Source organism: Bison bison, unplaced genomic scaffold (genome assembly GCF_000754665.1).
Source record: "Bison bison bison isolate TAMUID 2011002044 unplaced genomic scaffold, Bison_UMD1.0 scf7180017864248, whole genome shotgun sequence".
Taxonomy (NCBI): Eukaryota; Metazoa; Chordata; class Mammalia; order Artiodactyla; family Bovidae; genus Bison; species Bison bison.
The window spans coordinates 337,424-344,037 of record NW_011494820.1 but is presented as its reverse complement, the minus strand read 5'-3'; positions in this window follow the sequence as shown (position 1 = coordinate 344,037).

Genomic DNA, 6,614 nt, shown 5'->3' with positions numbered 1-6,614 from the left:
GAGACATTACTTTGCCAACAAAGGTCCATCTAGTCAAAGCTATGGTTTTTCCAGTAGTCATGTATGGGTGTGAGAGTTGGACTGTGAAGAAAGGTGAGCGCTGAAGAATTGATGCTTTTGAACTGTGGTGTTGGAGAAGACTCTTGAGAGTCCCTTGGACTGCAAGGAGATCCAACCAGTCCATCCTAAAGGAGATCAGTCCTGGGTATTCATGGGAAGGACTAATGTTGAAGCTGAAACTCCAATACTTTGGCCACTAGATACGAAGAGCTGACTCATTTGGAAAGACCCTGATGCTTGGAAAGATTGCGGGCAGGAGAAGAAGGGAACGACAGAGGATGAGATGGCTTGATGGCATCACCAAGTTTATGGACATGAGTTTCAATGAACTCCGGGAGTTGGTGAGGGACAGGGAGGCCTGGCGTGCTGTGATTCATAGGGTCACAAAGAGTTGGACACGACTGAGCGACTGAACTGAACTGAAGATTTGTATAACATAAAATTAGTTATTTTAAAGTATACAATTTACAGGCATTTAATCCTTGGTGGCTCAGAGGTAAAGCATCCGCCTGCAGTGTGGGAACTGCAGGAAATGTGGGTTCAGGTTGGGAAGCTCCCCTGGAGGAGGGCATGGCTATCCATTCCAGTATTGTTGCCTGGAGAATCCCATGGCCAGAGGAGCCTGGTGGGGTACACAGGGGAGTTGGACATGACTGAGGGACTGAGCACGATACATTCACAGTGTTGAACAACCATCACCTTTATGTGGATTCAGAACATTTTCATCACCTTGAAAGGAAACTCCGTACCCGTTTAACAGTCTCCTCCCCCAGATCCTGGTAACTACTGATCCACTTTCTGTCTCTGGATTTGCCTGTTTTGCACATTTCATATGAAGGAATCATATAGTATATGGCCTTTTGTGTCTCCCTTCTCTAACTGAGCATAATGTTTATAAAATCATCCACATTGTAACATGTATCAGTGTTCATTCCTCTTTATGACTGAATAACATCCAATCACAAGGACAGAGCACATTTTGTTCATCCACTCATCAGTTAATCAGTTAATGGACATTTGTGTTGTTCGACTTTCTAGATGCTGTGAATAGTTGCTGTGAAAGTTTTTGTGTGGGCATGCTTCAGTTCTCTTTAAGTATATCCCTAGGAACGGAATGGATGCGTCATAAGGTAATTCCATGTTTAATCAGCTTGAATTTTGTGTATAACACTATGTTAGTGTCCTACAGTTGCTGTAATCAGTTACCACAACCTGGGTGGCTTTAAAACAGCAGAAATGTATTCTCCTACAGAACTACAAAATCAAAGTGCCAGCAGGTCAACCTCCCTCCAGAGGCTCTAGGGGAGGATCCTTTTTGCTTCTTTCAACTCCTGGTGCCTCAGGAGCTCTGGACTTGTGACTGCATCACTGCAGTCTCTGCCTTTGTCTTAAAGGGGCTTCTTCTCTTGTGTCCCTACACCATCTTCACTCTGTGCACATATGCCTTTGTCTCTACCTTTCCCCTTGTAAGGACACTAGTTATTACCGGGGCCCATCCTAATGACCTCATCTTAACTTGCTTGCACCTACAAAGTCTCTACCTCTGAATAAGGTCCCATGCACAGATTCTGGGGGTAAGGACTTTGACATATGTTTCTTGGAGATGCCATTCATCCTATGATAGGTGCAAATTAGTGATCTCACTTCCATTTTTTTTCAGAGGAGAGCTGCTTGTCTATAAAATTCTTTCCAGTCCTCTGTAGGGACATCACAGTGTCTGAATGTGTGCGTTTCCAGGCTCTCTCTTCTTCTCTTCTGATCTATTCCTGAACCACTGTGTTAATCTCTAGTTTCCTAATGGAGCTCTCAGCATATCCAAGAATCAGTGGTTAGAAAAATAGGGTCTGTTTCTTGTTTGGACAGATTTTTCTGTTCTTGTGACCCTTTTACATGTGCTAAACCTTGGCTCTGGCCATTGAAGATCCAACAGTGACCACATGGAGGCCCTGGAACAGCTTTGTGGTGTTCCCTGTAAATGACTTTGTCCAGAGCATCTCCAGTACAGCCTTGGGACAAGATGACAAGGATGTTGTATGAACTGATGCCCAGAATATAATGCCCAGGAGAAAATGAGCTGGGATCTTGAAGCTCTTCAGAAAGGCCAAGATCTAGGGTTGAATGGAAGCAGCTGAGTCACTTTGTAGCAAAACCATGGCCGTGAGAAGGGCCAGTTTCTAACCATGATAAAAGGGCGATTGCCAAATTAAGTCACCCAGTTAATTGTGGCCCTTAATTTCTACTCTAGGAATTTGTGCAACCCTAATATTAGCATTTGCAGGGAGGGAAGGCAGCTGTTGGGGGCAGGAGGTAGCTCCATGTTCCGTGGTGACTCCCAGGCCCCACGGGCTCTAATTTTAAACCGTGAGAGGGGGAGGGAGGGCTCACAACTGTACTGCTGACACCAGTACAAGGGCATCCAGAAGTTCATTTTCCTTGGACATGTCAGAGAGATTTTCCATAAGTCTTTTCAAAGGTTTGTCAAATAGTTTTGAGCAAAACAATTTTTTTCATATGCATTTCTTGGCATTCATTTGAGTGGCGATAGAATATATTATTAAAATCCTTGTGTTTAAGTTGTTTAAATTCTTACATCAGTGTTGCTTCCTGAAACACTCTCTCAAATTACAGCTTCATTTTTGGATTTTCACCTGAGTTAGTCATCACACCTGAATTCCTCTTGAACACTGAAAAAACCTCAAGAACCGATGAGAGAATTTCTAGAATTTAACCAATAGCATGACAGTTCCCACTAGCAGGTGGTCTAAAGCATTGCTCAGGTTTGAAGTCAGTTTTAAAGATAGTTACTAATTTGATTAATACACCCCACTCCAGTATTCTTGCCTGGCAAATCCCATGGACGGAGGAGCCTGGTAGGCTGCAGTCCATGGGGTCGCTAGGAATCGGACACAACTGAGCGACTTCACTTTCACTTTTCACTTTCATGCATTGGAGGAGGAAATGGCAGCCCACTCCAGCGTTCTTGCCTGGAGAATCCCAGGGGCGTTGGAGCCTGGTGGGCTGCCGTCTATGGGGTTGCACAGAGTCGGACACGACTGAAGCGACTTGGCAGCAGCAGCAACATAATTTTAAACATGTGTTTATTTTAATGTTCTGATTCAGCATTTTTAAAGATCCTGTTTTGTTTAATATACTGTTTTGGAGGCAGAGAATGATTTACCCAGGATTTACCCACTCTTTGCTACCTATCTCCACTGCCTTGTAGCATCCATTGTTTATGATGAGAAATAAAGTATAAATCATATTAGGCTTCTCTTGTATATGATGAGTTGTTTTTATTGTGTGTGCATTGGTGCACTTAATGGTATCCCGCATTTCTCCCAGAGTGTCTGTTTTTCTTCATTCTTTATCCTCCCTGTTCTTTGGATTGCATAATCCCTATCAGTCTCTGTCTTCAAGTTCATCACAGACTCTTTCTTTTGCCGTTGACATCTGCCATTGGATCCCTCTAATGCCTATTTCATTTTATATTAATAATTTCTGTCTTTTTATTGCTATTCTCTATGTAATGAGGCATCATCAGGAAACCTTCCTTTACTTCTTTCAGCGTGGCTTCCTTAAGTTCTTTGAACAGTTGTAACAGCTGCTGTGAAGTTTGTTTGCTAAGTATGACTTCTGGGCCCTCTCAAAGTTTCTGTTGTCTGCTTTTCTCCCCCGTGTGTATGGGTCACTTTGCTATTCTTTGTGGAGAAGGCAATGGCACCCCACTCCAGTACTCTTGCCTGGCAAATCTCATGGATGGAGAAGTCTGGTTGGGCTATAGTCCATGGGGTTGCTAAGAGTCGGACACAACTGAGCGACTTCCCTTTCACTTTTCACTTTCATGCATTGGAGAAGGAAATGGCAACCCACTCCAGTGTTCTTGCCTGGAGAATCCCAGGGATGGGGGAGCCTGGTGGGCTGCCATCTATGGGGTCGCACAGAGTCGGACACGACTGAAGCGACTTAGCAGCAGCAGCAGCAGCAGCTGTTCTTTGCATGTCATAATGTTTTGGTTGAAAGCCAGATATTTTAGGTAATATATTTTAGCAACTCTGGATACTGATGCCCTCCTTTTCTCTGGGCGTGTTTTTACCGTTGTTCGTCTGTGTATTTGCTTAGTGATATGGCTAGACTGCTCTAGTGAGTCCGTTTCCCCTGCAGCGTGAAGTCCTTTGGTGTCATTCTTCAGAGGGTGCACATTAAGCATGAGCAGAGTCACCTGGGCTTTCCAGGGGGCTCTCTGTCTCTTTCCAGATCCCTCCATTCAGCCGTTTCGGTTAATATCACACCCAGCTGTTGAGCTCCGCTAATTGTTGGCTGCCTGGTCTGCTGTTTTCAGCAATGCCCATAAACTGCTGCACAGTCTTCTGGCTACTGCTCAGCTTTGAGGCCAGTCACTGAGGTTTGTTCTTACGCCAGGAGGCTCTTCTTAGTAGTCTCTTTCCTTGGTTCTCCCTGGTGAACTGACTTGGTTTAGGTTTTTGCTCTTAATTAATAGAAGAGCTGTCTTTTTTTTTTCCCCAAGAGAACCCTGAGGCTTGAATGTCTGTTTCAAATGAGGTCATTTCCTTTGTGCAGAACTTGGCAGCCCTCTGTGAACTGCCTTTCTCCTGGGAAGAATCTTTGGGCCAGTGCTCTGCAGTGGTAGCCTCTGCTCTTCGTGATTTGCTTCTCTTGGTATGGAACCTCTGCTCTATAAGTGATCAGCGGTAGGGACAGTCAGGACTCCCATATGCCATGCCTCCATTCAGGGGGTAGGCGCTGCTTGGAGGACACGTGCCCCCAAGCTCTCAGCCACACTCACCAGGAATTTAGCTGCTTCAGCTTGGAGTTGGGAGGATGAGAAATGTTGGTGTCCTGTCCCATTGATAAGATGCCATGTCCTTTGATCAGGAGCTGAAAGGAGAGGGAGCCCCATCTTCTTGGCCATACCCACCCCACATGGAGTCTGTCAAGTGGAGCTGGGGGTTGGTTGGGTAAGTTACTTCAGACTCTTACTGTTCTTACCAAGTTTTAGTAGATTTTCTTAAATCGACATCTCTTCTTTTGCTGTGCACACTGAGGACAATTTTCAGAGGTTTATACTTTTTTTATTGGTAGTGTTCATCAGTTGTATGTGTTTTGCTGTGAGGTCTATAGAGCTCCTTATGCTGCTGTCTCAGAAGTGGACCCTTTCAACCCTGTTTCTGAGCTGAGACTGATGAAACCTGTGGTTCCCAGGCCTGCAGGTGTGGGAAGAGGTTTAAAATCCCTGCTGCCTGCCTATTTCACATTGATGTGAAAATCATGGGGTAAGAAATGGGAGATGACAAGAGAGCCCCCTCTCTGTGAAGCCCCATAAGGCTTTGTAGACTTGTTCTGGAGAACTACGAACCTCAGTCTAACAGTTGGACATTTAACATAGCTGTGGATGCCAATGCACCTTCCAGCATTATTTGTAAAAATATCTGATGGTTCTTTAGTCTTGTTTACAAAATCTTTAAAGGGCACAAGAATTCTTCCAGAGACATGAGGTCCCAGGGATGTGTAGAGCCTTTTTGCACTAGGTAATTTCTACAGGTGAAATATATATATATTACTAAATTATAAGATATTATATATAAATAGTATATATATATTACTTGAGTCATCTGTATAATTTCATTGTGTAAAGTAAAAGTTTTGAGAATGGCAGCCATGTTTGCATTTTTAAAATACGGGGCTGTGTTGGGTCTCAGTTGTGGCATGCAGGGTCTTCACTGCAGCATGCAGGCTTCTCTAGTCGTGGTACGCGGGCTTCTCTCTAGTCGTGGTACGCGGGGCTCTCTCTAGTCGTGGTACACCGGGGCTCTTTCTAGTCGTGGTCCGCGGGCTTCTCTCTAGTCGTGGTACGCGAGGCTCTCTCTAGTCGTGGTACGCGGGCTTCTCTGTAGTCGTGGTACTCGGGGCTCTCTCTAGTCGTGGTACACCGGCTCCAGAGCACATGGGCTTTGTGGCTGTGGTGCTTGGGCTAGTTGCCTTGAGGCATGTGACATCTTAGTTGCCCGACCAGGGATCAAACCCCTGTCTCCTGCATTAGAAGGTGAATTCCTAACCCATGAATGACCAGTGAAGTCCCAGCAGGTGACTAGTATTTTGTAAAGCAAAATAGCTAATTAATTTAAATGCTCAATATTTATAATTCTCCAGGCAAGAATACTGGATGGAGTGGGTAGCCATTCCCTTCTCCAGGGTATCTTCCCGACCCAGGGATCTAACCCAGGTCTCTTGCATTGCAGGCAGGTTCTTTACTGTCTGAGCCACAAGGGAGAGGTTGGCAACCTATAAACCTGGAAGCAAGCTCTCACCAGACATCACCATGCCAACACTTTGATCCCAGACTTCCAGCCTTCAGAATTTTGAGAAATATCTGTTGTTTATAAGACACTCAATCTATGGTATTTGGCTATAGCAACCCAAACTAAAGCACCAACTACAGAAGCAGTAGTAGTATTGGAAAGGCCATATCTGCATGCTCAAAATTGTAGTTTTTATATCCTCATGATTTTATAAAACGATTTTAATGGGTTAAACAA